This window comes from Vanellus vanellus, assembly GCF_965231255.1.
Source record: "Vanellus vanellus genome assembly, chromosome: 3".
Lineage (NCBI taxonomy): Eukaryota > Metazoa > Chordata > Aves > Charadriiformes > Charadriidae > Vanellus > Vanellus vanellus.
Window position 1 is genome coordinate 100,821,177 of NC_138907.1, and position 12,571 is coordinate 100,833,747.

Genomic DNA, 12,571 nt, shown 5'->3' on the forward strand with positions numbered 1-12,571 from the left:
AGCAGCTACTGAGTTGAAGTATGAATACAGGAGTAGTCTACATGCCTCATGTAAAGAGAATGCTACTGGTGGTCTTTCATCTGCAAACTTTACATGGTAACAGCATCATTATATCATTGAGTTTAGGATTCAGACATCGATCTGAAGTTGACACTGCTTCCCTTTCAGATGGGCTGAAAGCACAGCTAGACTTTAATGATAGTTCATCTGAGAAGCGGTAAGCTGTTTGCCTCATTTTTATGATGTTTCTTACCCTCAGCTTTGTGCTCCAGTCCCAGGCCTCAAAATCACACCATTTAGAAAATTAAAAGCAAACAATTACAATTTAATACTTAAATAATCTGTCTAACAAACAGATCTAAGTTCATCTATAAAACGGCACTGAAGGGACAGCAGGTCCAGGTTACACACGCTGTTTTCAAAAGCTCTCTCTCAGACCATGTGAGTGATTTGCACACCAGTGTAAATCATTGCTTTCTCAGCAAGTACATTCCTGTAAACTGATATTAATGTCAAATTTATACTCATAAAAGAATGCAGACTGAAAGAATAAGTGACAGGCATTGATTTAATTTCTTGTCATGCATATATTTGCATAGGATTTACAGATTAATAAATGAGACATACCTTGTGTAAATCAATAGCTACCTTCCCTGTATAGTGTAAACTTCATTATTCATGGTCTTACACTATGTTGAATGAAACATTAAAGATACAAGTAAAGCGACTATGGATTGCTTTGAAGGACATAGGCAAGGTCATTGTCTTAGAAAGTTAGAACAGGGACCTACAGGATTTCACAAATTTCACTCTCTGTCCTTTTCTCCATTATTTCATATTCTTTTGCCTGTTTCCCATTCCGTCAAACACAGATGAGAGCACCTCACAGAGTCAATGTGAACTGTTTGCAAATGTCTGAGAAAAGGACAATTATTTTACAGGCTTGGAGGTCTTCTTGTTTACAGTGTCATTAGGCCATTTCCTAACCTTGTAGATTCATATGAAGTGATTACTTACATTTCAAGGAAAGGAAGCTACATCATAAAAAGAGGAAAGCATTTGCTTCCCATGTCCCCAGAGAATTTTATCAGCATAGATTGATATCATGATTCATTTGTGATCACTGTTATAGACTAAGACAACATAATTTTAGCCTCATTCTGCTTACTTTACTCAAACAAGCCTCTCTGTGGAAGATGCTCCCTGTATGGGGAAACATCTAGAAGTCCCATAAGTTAATTTCTGCAACACATATTGAGAACAGACAGGGTGAGGAGGCAGGGAGAAGGAAGAATAGTGATACACTCAGCAAAACACAGCAACTGCTTTGTCCCAGGGGAACACTGCCAGCAATGAGAAGTTTGGTCAATCTGAAGGTCATGTTGGCATGATTGCCACCAACTACCACTGGCCAGCTGTCTGATATAATGGTTACTGGACTGAGGCTATCCCAGCCAACACACAGCACAGAAAGAGCAGCATTCACTATGGCAACACTAACTGACCCTTTACTACCTAGCCTGCTTGACTAGGGAGAAAAAATAAGAGTTTGGGATGGGAATAAGTTTCCTGACCAAAAATACAGGAGCTTTGTATTTTTCTCCGTCCATAGCCATTGCTCACACACCATGTGCTCCTTCCATTCTTCTAGGAACTGGAGCAAACCCCAGAGAAAGAAGCATGGTGGAGCAGGGTAGTGGGAATGAAATAAGTTAGTCACACAAAAACAAGCAGCTGGTCAGTGCCCTTGTCTAACTGAGCCTTGTGCATCATCACCGTAATCTCTCCTGTATTCCTACTAAATCCCCTTTTCTAACTATCTTCTGCATGGGTGCACTATCTCTTCTGAGCCTGTGTGGGTGAGCCCTAGTGAATTCCAAATCAGACTGGATGCTGAGCAGGGTACAAGGTCTGAGTGCCAGCCACCAAGGTGTGACCACAAGTCTGGGGGCCCAAGAGTCTTGGGGTCAGCAGCTGGAGGAGACTGGGGCCTGGGGGACAGTTCTAGATAGAGCAAACCAGCTTTTGGAGAGACCCACAGCATTTCTCTGCGTGTGTGTGTCCAATGCAAATTTCAACACTAATAAGAAAACAAGGAGGAACAGGTTGTCCATGAAGTTTATGGCCATGTAAGTACAGTTTGTTTTCATGTTGGTAAAAGCACCGACCTCTGTGGTGATTTGCGTGGCCAACCACATTAGTAGTGTGGGTGAGGAAACAGACAACCTCACTACTGGTTGAACTTATAAATGGGAATAGCAGCAGGCTGGCTCTACTGGCCAGGAGGGATCCATCCCCTCAGTCCCCATGGCCACCAGATCTGGCTCTAGTGGACCAGGAAGCAGAAATCTCCTAGATTATGAAGCTGACCAGATCCAGTAGCCTCCAGTGCCTTCCCCATATGAAAATGATGAATGTGCCTCTCCCTTGCCAGCACATCAAGTGTCTCCACAACCCCATATTCTTACTGAAAATATCAAGCCATTCCAGTCTCTCCTTCCCACATTAGGAACATCTAGTGCCTTCTCATCTTTTCTTCTTCCATGATTGTTAATTTTGTGTTATCTTTCTAAAAGAGTTGGACAGAGTTGAGAATAGGAATATCATCATACCATGACACATAGTATGCCCTCACCGGTCTTCAGACACTCCAACAAAGCTGCCATGCCCAGAACCCCAAATTCCATATATATTGTATTTGTACCGCTCTGGTTTTCAAATCTTCAGTATAACCAGTAGAAACCAGCCCACTGTATCTGGGCGAGTTCATTTAACACTGTATTGGTCAAAGCTGTATTATTTCCAAACAGAGAAATATTATAACATTGAACCTAGAATTAAACCTGACAAAACCAAAGCTGACAAATCCTTGAGGTTGAATTCCAGTAAAGACAACCAGGAGAGGTCATAGAGCCTTTTGGGAACTTATTTCTCACCTGAAAATGTGAGCTGGGAAACAGAAGGATACTGAAAGTGTAGGCTGTTCTGCTCCTAGAGAGAATGCAGTGGGGGCTGTGAGTCCTCATTGCTCAAGCCAAGCACAGAAAGCTGATGCTATGAATTTATGAAGGTAAAATGTGACCAGAAAAACCCTCACCGTGCCCTGCCTGATCCTATAAACCCTGGCACATTGCATCACAAGATCTAATCTTTTATAGTTGACAGCACTATTGGTTCTTCATAATATGAAAGAAAATAAATCCTCAAGAAAAAAAATAAAGCACACATAAAAGCATGGTTTAACTTTTGTTTTACTTCTCAAACACCTTTTGCTCACCCTGACTGATCTTAGCCTGATCAAATGGAAAACAAATCTCCACAGAAATAACACAGCTGTCTTTGTGGGCTCTCAGATCCTTTGGAGGGGTGGAGAGGGCGCTTAGAATTTAAAAGTGTTGTTGTCTGCGTCTCTTTTCCCTCCTTCTCAATATCCAAAAAAACAGACCATAGAAATGAGGTTGAAACCCTTAAAGCTAGGAAGGGCAAAACTTCTAAGTTTCGTAGTAAAACAGAGAAGAAAAAAGAAGGTCAAAGAATACTAGTGGTAATGGCAGCAGGAAAATTCAAACGCAAAGCTTTCTAAAAAGGCTTAAATATAAACTTACAAGCATGCCCTGTCTTAATATTCTTTCCTTAAAGGAGATTCTGAGGACAAAACAGGGGGAATAAACACAATAAGAGAGTTCAGAGGTGTTTTGCCATCACTTATCCAGGAGAGAAACAAGGATGAAAAATGATGGGCTGTCCGGCAGCCATAAGCATCAACAGCTGCACTAATGTAGGAGGTTGAGGAAGGGATGGGGAAACAGGATGGCAAGACTCTGCCCACTGGATCTTACCACATTTGTAACACAGAAAATGGCAAAAGCAAATGGAAAATCTCTTCCCTGGGGGAAATACTAGACTGGGCATTGATAGAAATCTAATACAGGAACTTGAAAACATACTGCTAGAAAGCAAGGAGCTAAGAGGACAAGAGTACAGCACTGCAGGTGCCAAACTAAAAGGAAAGTCAGAACCTGAAGGAATAAAAAACATTAACTCACTACAGCCTGCAGACAACGCACAACCACTCTCGCAGGAACCCACCAGTACTTAAATAAACCACAATTGCAACAGAGCGATAAGTAGTAAGGTACACAGCCTGGCAGATCCTGTTCCAGGTGAGGCATCATAAGGCTCACAGAGGGGGAAAAAAAAAAAAAATTCTTTTTATCCTGTGTTTCTAATGCCTATTTTTGTTATTGTTCTTCAGCAACAACAACAAAAACACTGGAAAACAGTACTGAACAGCAAACGAAAACATGCCTACGGCAAGAGACAGCTTTTTAAACTTCCATCTCCCTAGTGTCTGCCTATATGAATAATGTCACCATGTCACTGCCTTTCCTGCATTCTATTACAGCATATTCTTCCCCCACTTTTATTATGCTATTCTATTTCAACCCGATGAATTATCTATATTACATTTTTTGAGAAACATTCCCCCTAGGGATAGACATACTTAGTGTAGAAAGTTTCCAACAGAAAGAGGAAAAGAAAAGGGGAAGAGAAAAAGAAACTTCCACAGCTCCACTTTTTCTAAGCTACCTTTGGGAGTAGGACATAATTATCCATATTCTGCGATTTCCAGCCAACTCTTAGCAGAAGTAATGTATTTAGGGCAATGAAAAATGTGGTACTAAGAAGCAAGGCTCAGGCAAGACCAGACAGTAGGAAAAATGAGTCTGTTAGCAGAAGGCAAGAATGGGAAGCTGAAAACACAAGATGGGGGGCCCGGGTGAATAGGTTCATTGGCATGGAGTTTGTTTTTCTTCTCCTTTCTCCACTGTTCCACAAGTGATACGCTCATTCATTCAACCAAAGGTAACAGGCTCAGTAACGTTCTCTTTGAAAGTGGCACAAAAGATCAAAATAACTTACCACACAGCAGCCATTAGCAGGAAAATAGGTGGGTCGGCTCTGGGTTATGTAGTAAAGCAGATTTCATGTCTGATAGAGAGCAAATTCAGGAGAAAATCTGTTACCCTATGGATACAGTTTTCTCTTTGTGCTCCACCTCAACATGAGAAAAAAAAAAAGAAAAACAAAAGAAAAAGCTAAGTCACTTTCTCTTTGCGAGCATAGTTATTAATAGATATTGTTACATTTCTGCGTTCCAGCAGACTTTAACAAAGATTGGTGGTAAGACCTTTTCTCCCTTCTGCAGCGCTGAGGACTGAGGACTCCACAGGCCAGGCACGCGTGGTTTAGCTTGTTCGCCGCTGTTACAGCAGCCTATACTTTCATGTGAACACTGAAACCCATTCCCACAGTGTCAATCTTCGGTAGAAATTCAACGCTGAACATGTAAGCTTCCATTCTGTTGGGTTACTGCAGACATGCATTTGTGCTCAGAGACCTGTTTTGTCACCATAGTAATTTTGGGCAAGGACACCCTATAGACATTTTTTATTAATAAAAAAAAAAAAAAAGTCATTTTGGGAAAATAAGTTCCACCAGCTGAGCTGAGTCAAATAAATCTATAACTAATAATATGTGTGTTCTGCTACTGTGAAAACCTTTATAGGACTAATCAGTCCTTGAAGAACTGTAAGCCAACTTTGCCATGTAGGATGATTGCAGTACAAAACCTCCCACTTACCCTTTCTTCACACTTGTGTGTCTTAATTCAGTTTAGCACTAATGGTTTTTAATAATTGTTAATACTTAAAATTCAGGAATGCCTATTTGTTTAGAATTAGAAAATGTCTTCCTATGCATTCAGTTAGAATGTAAAACATTCTACAAACAATCTTCAAAATTCAGCATATACCACAAAAACTTTACTTATTTAGCGCCGTTTTATTTTTTTTCTCCGTTTCAAAGATACAGCTCATTGCTACGTTTCCTTACCTAAAGGGAATGATCCACCTAGAGAGCCTGGTAGCTTCCCATTGCTAAACAAGTGTCCAAGGTTTAAACTGGAATGAGGTAGTACAAACCATCCTGCATGCTGCAACAACAGTTATTACTGAAGACCCAGTATGATAAGTTCTAGACTCATAGTCTAGCTATAATTTTGTCTCATCATTTGTTTTAGGCCTGTGGACCTTTCTCTTATAAGGAAATTGTGTGAGCCTAAGTTCTCCACGGATCTGGGACATTCACAGGTGTGTTTCTGTGGTGGCCATACGTTCCCGTTGCCCAGTTGCAACTTTGCTGCGATAACGCTGAGACAAACACCGCTTCTCCAAAGACTTTTCCCTACAAAGCAGAGACCATGGAGGTTTACTCTTGCCACATCAAGAAAAGTTGCTTGTGAGTGCCCAAGCTATATATGTTGCTTCTTTCAAATTGTAGATCCAGATCAGTTGGAGGACACTATCATGGACACCAGGGAGGTCTAGAGTGGGGAAAAATAGTGTTCCTCTTCCAAGGCTTCCTCTCCAGGAGGCATGTCCTCAATTTTCATTGCCCAGCATGCTACATTTCAACATGGGGCAGCGGAAAGATGCTCATCAGAAATTTGACTCTTATCTTGCAAGGCTCCAGAAATCTGATACTCTCTCATGAACAGAAAAAAAAGTATTAGAATTTGATTTAGTAAAAATGTCTCTTTGGTCCATGCTACTTATCAACACACATGACCTTGAAAAGCCATTTTCATTTAAGAAGAGAACTTTACTGTTTGACTCAGTAATTTCTTTGATGTAATCCCATTCATTTCACACTCTATCCCTCCATCCCCCCCCAAAATTATCTTTCACTGAACACCGGAAAAATAAACTGTGAACAGGCTGTTTCTTTAGAGAAACTCTGATGGTTATCTCAACAGTGAGTTCTTTGCCCACAAATCTCTACTTCCTTTCTTTCAAAGTCACATTTTTAATTCCTTTTCCTGGTCTTTAACTACATCAGCTATACACAGGGCATCAAGGCACAGGAGCCCTTTTGCCCACACAAGAGTTCTGCTCAGAGCTCTCCGTGAAATTCAATAAACTAGGCAGTAATCCCCACTATGTACAGCTGTCTCACTGCAAAAATGAGCTCAGCCACCTTTGTTAAATTCAACAGGAGTCCTTATTGTACTCATTACTTTTAATAAGATGTCTCATAGTTTGAGAGCAAAGACCTATTTGATAGTGGCCATTAGCACCTTCCAGCTTAAACCAGTATGAAATACCATCTTTTCAAGACAATCACTGGAGGATGTCCCACCTTTCTTTGCACCGTATTACTTAGTCCTTGTTTAAAAGTGGTATCTATTACACAACCAGTTTTGCTGTTACCTTGAACAGTAGCTTCAGACAGACTCTTCCAATATATTGAAAAAACAACCAATCGTGATGTATATAAGCAAAGACAAAGCGGTTAACCAAATTAAAAGAACATGTTATTGCAGAGGCTCACATCTGTTTCATGAACATGTAATAATCACCGTTTTTTTTGCACAGCAGGGAGGAGGTTATACATTGTGGAAGAGCTTCATACATCAGCATCAGAATTCATTATCCCATTTCCATGAGTTTTCATACACATTCTCTTGGGATGACAAATTATTAGACCATTTAATGTGCTTACTCTTTGCTGCATTAAAAGGATTACCATATTCTTAGCCGAGAGTTTCATTACATATAATCTTGACTTTTTTGGTCTAAGTACCCTTATGTTTCACACAGGGGAAAAAGAAAGTCTGGAGGTGCCTTGTAACTTGGTTATTCTTTTCCAGCTGGGTGTCTTGTTACAGATTACAAGTCAAATTTTGTTTTAACTCTGACTGGAATGGGTCTGTTCTTAGGTGGAAGGCTACTCACTCGAGTGCTGACAGTCTTTATATTTCCACCATTCCCCTCAAAAGGAGAGGCATATTGTCTTGCAATTATTGGGAAAGAATCCTAAAGCATCGCTACACACAGAGTCATTCTTCTAATTACACCTGGCCAAAAGCAAACACAGTGGTGGTGGAATCGCCTAGAGGTAGGGCTTTGCGTTTGGCTACATTAAGTTAGATACTTAATTTAATTGCCAGCTGTAGGCTTACTCGAGGAGACTCTCTATTCTCTGAGGCCACCTTTGCCCACTTAGAATTAGTAGGGGCATTCAGACTGGAGCTTTATACATGGAAACTAAAGGAGGATGCTGCAGCCCATTCTTAGCCAGGGGCTCCGTTCCTTTGAAGTCCATACTTTTCTCTTGGCTTGAAACAGCCCAGATCTGATGACCTCCACGTTGCATTGCACACCCCTATTTTTTCCCAGGACTTTGTACATAGTAGGATAGAGGAGACTAAAAATGTTCAAAGGAATGATTTTTCAGCAGGGGTGTCTTTCAGTGCTGCACTTAGGATGTTTTATATTGTGTCAAAAGTTCTGGGTGCGTATGCAGAAAATGTCTTTTTAGTGTTCCAGAAAGCTAAATAAATACATCAGTTCAGACAGTATAATGAACTGCAGCTTTCTAAATAAATGTACATTTTTAAAGTTACATCTATACTTAAAGTAAATCCCACTAAAATCTGAGTAATGGTCACAGAATCACAGAATGGTCAGGGTTGGAAGGGACCTCTGGAGATCATCTAGTCCAACCTCCCTGCCCAAGCAGGGTCATCTACAGCAAGTTACACAGGATGGCTTTCAGGCAGGTTTTGAATGTCTCCAGAGTGGGAGACTCCACAACCTCTCTGGGCAGCCTGTGCCAGTGCTCTGCCACCCTCAAAGTAAGAAGTTCCTCCTCGTGTTTAGATGGAACTTCCTACATTCAAGTTTGTGCCTGTTACCTCTTGTTCTATCACTGGACACCACTGAAAAAAGACTGTTCTCATCCCCCTGGCACCCTCCCTTTAAGTATGTATAAGCATTAATAAGATTCCCCCTCAATCTTCTTTCCTCTAGACTAAAGAGACACAAGTCTCTCAGTCTTTCCTCAAAAGAGAGATGTTCTAATCCCCTAATCATCTTCGTAGCCCTTTGCTGGACCCTCTCCAGCAGATCCCTGTCTTTCTTGGACCAGGGAGCCCAGAACTGGACACAATACTGTGGCCTCATCAGTGCAGAGGAGAGGGGAAGGATGACCTCCCTCGACCTGCTGGCCACACTCTTCTTGATGCACCCCAGGATGCCATTGACTTTCTTGGCCACCAGGGCACATTGCTGGCTCATGGTCATCCTATTGTCCACCAGGACTCCCAGGTCCCTTTCCACAGAGCTGCTCTCCAGGAGGTCAGCCCCCAACCTGTACTGATGCGTGGGGTTATTCCTCCCCAGATGCAGTACCCTACATTTACCCTTGTTGAATTTCAATAGGTTCCTCTCTGCCCAACTCTCCAGCCTGTCCAGGTCACGCTGTAAAGCAGCACAGCCTTCTGGCGTGTCAGCCACTCCTCCCAGTTTAGTGTCATCAGCAAACTTGCTGATGGTGCACTCTATCCCTTCATCCAGGTCATTGATGAATATATTGAACAGGACTGGGCCCCTGAGGGACACCACTCGTTACTGACCTCCAAAATGACTATTTCACAATACTGTGTTGAAACAGCAGAAACTGAAAAATCCAGAAGTTGTATTTACACGTTCCTAGAAAATATTCTTTTAAAAACGTTGTCATCTTAGCAGTAAATTCCATCCACAGAGAACAACAAAATGGAAAAATAAACAGCTTTATACACAGGGCACTTTTCTGTAGTCTGATTTCTCAACAGTGCCTTGGTCAAAAGAAATTAGAGGCATTAAACTTTATTAATTTCTTGAGAGCCTTTAACATGTAGTTCCAATTATTAAAGGTGCTAGGCCAAAATAATGTGGATTATTTCTGTCTTTTAAAGGTCTCTGAATAACATTCAAGTGTCTGGTACAGTCTTGAAGAAGCTAAGGTATGACTGTCTTCTGTAACCAAATCTGTCCCCTCTCGACCCTATGTTCAGCAGCTACATCTGTTCTCTTTTGACCCATGATAAGGTAATAAACTTCCAGATCTCAGTGTGGCCTGTGTTGGCTGAAATGATCACAGTTTTGCAGAAAAGTGATTTTTCTAGAGAGGCAACACTGCAGACTTAAAACACACAGAGCATATAAACCAAAATTAATTGGGCACATAATGATTCTTGAGCCATAAGGTTAAGTATTGAAAAACAAGGAGATAAACAAATCCCATACACTAAACTACGGTGCATGCCATGTTGTAATTGATGTAATACACTGCTCAGCATTCCTTCAGAGAGAAAGAAGTGTTAGGAAGTGAAGCGAAGCAAATAATGCAATACGTTAACTGAAACAATAGTCATTGTATTAATTTGATAAAGTGCTGTACCGGAGCAGTCCCTCTAATCTTGTAAGAATTTATCACAGAATTATTTCACAGTTAGAAACCACCGGATTTAGCTCCTAACAAGAAGAGACATTAAGCCTTGTGAAAAAACTGACCAAGATCTTTACAGAAAAAACACCTTTTGCAGCTATGATACTGTGCTGCCGACTTTATTTTTTAAGTGATTAGTGATAAAAGACGTTCTTTCTGCATATAACAAGATTTTCAGAATCAGCTATTTTGAATGCAGGACCACAGTCTACTGCTAGTAGGTCAGGGTGTCACAGTTTTGGAGGTTTTTTATCTGTCAGTAGTTGTTTCCTTGCAATATTTAGGTCTTTGTACACTCCCTGAACAGTCAAACAAGTCCAATCTATTTTATTAGTTTTACTTATTTTTCCAAGGCATTTCCAGTTTCCCTTTCTTCCGGTATAGCTATTCTTTTGATTTAAAACTGAAAGCTGTTCTTTAAACACAGAGAAAACTTTTACTGCTTCTTAGTAATATGTATTTAGACTTCCCATTCATTTTGTTTAGGATGCATTGTAGGTATACATTTTCTAAACATCTCAAGATGTAAAATCTGCTTTCAGAGATTAAGGCAAATGCTTCACAGATATCTCATTTCACCCACCTGTCACCTGGGACTGAATTCTCTTTTCAGTTTGAAACAGAAAACAGCTCTTTATCATATTGATGGATTTTTTTGTCAACTAAAACAATACAGTAATTGTTATAACTCAGCTACAATGATAATGAACATTCCTTCAGCACAATCAAAACCAGGAATTTTACAGTAATGTGGGATAAAATAATAGCTTGAATCGCTCCAGAATTAAAGTAATTATTTCAAGCCCCATTCAAGTGGTGCTTATGGAACACTCACTAATCTTGAAAATTTAAGCAAAACTAGCAACGCTTTCTAGACCTCTAAGATAGGCCATTTAAGGCTATAGACCAAGTGTTTTATACCTTAGTACAGAAAGGCTCCTTCTAGCTGTCACCTTACCTTCACTGCAGACTACATTTATGCAGCTTGACACAGGGTGACATAAGTAGAGTATTCTAGAAATGTGGGTGTATGCGTGCTACCACATAAATGTGAGAAAAGGAAAAATCCAAACAGCCCTTAGCTAGCAGATGTGAGCAGGCATTCCACATGAAATGGCAAAGATGCTGCCGGGAAGGGAAGGGAAGGGAAGGGAAGGGAAGGGAAGGGAAGGCAAGGCAAGGCAAGGCAAGGCAAGGCAAGGCAAGGCAAGGCAAGGCAAGGCAAGGCAAGGCAAGGCAAGGCAAGCGATCAGTAAGGTTGTTATCTAAAGTAGCCTTTGTATGCCTGAAATGCCACAAGCTTCCTGACTAGAGTCTTGCACACAGATGCTCACTTCTTTTACTGCTTAGAAATTCTGTCATTGTGGCTGAACATGTTATTCAACTGAACTGAAGTCTGTCTCTTTTAGGGGGAATTTATTCCAAAGCGAATATCCTTGAATCCAAGCCTGAAAGGGACATGGTCTAATAAGTATCCAGGAAGTTTATCCTCCATTCTGTTGCAGAATGGCTATTAAAAGTAGGTAAACAATGAAAGAAAAGGAATGCTGTCTTCCCTTCATTTTGCTGCAGCTCCGTGACTGGAGTACCTCCCAAAAGCAGAGAGAAGAGACCCCCACCCCTCAGTCACCAACCTAAAGGGGTACTGATCATTTCTCCTCTCCTTTGTGGAGAAGCTGCACACATCTCTATAAAAAAACTACATAAAACTAAAGGTGTTTTTCATGTCTCATTTGCAGCAAAATGCAGAGCTGAGAAATAATATGGAGAGCAGCGGAGAGGAATTCTGATTCTTTAGGACACACGGGGAAAGCGATGCTGCTTTCAACCCCTGCTCCCAGAACTATTCATCCAGGGTTGAAAAACAGGAATCGTCCAGCTGGAGAGGACTGAAGCTGTTTTTGTCAAAAATAAATTGGGGCTCTAAAAACCTCATCCAATGTTGAGATGGTCAGTCTTGCACTGTTAGATGTGGTGGGGTATTTTTAAGTTATTTGATATCATATTCTTCTTTTAAGGTCACAGACTGTAACTACAGATAGCAGACACAAAGTCAAAGTCATAAGAATGCGGGGGCTGGAAAGCACCTAAGCCCAGTGGGATACTTTGAAGCATTCCCAGACCATCTCTAGCAAGTGTTTGTTTCAGCTGTTCTTTAAAACCTCTGATGCCACCAGCTCCTTAACACAGCCTGGACTTTCACAATTTTAAAATGAGAAAGGTTTTCTTAATATCC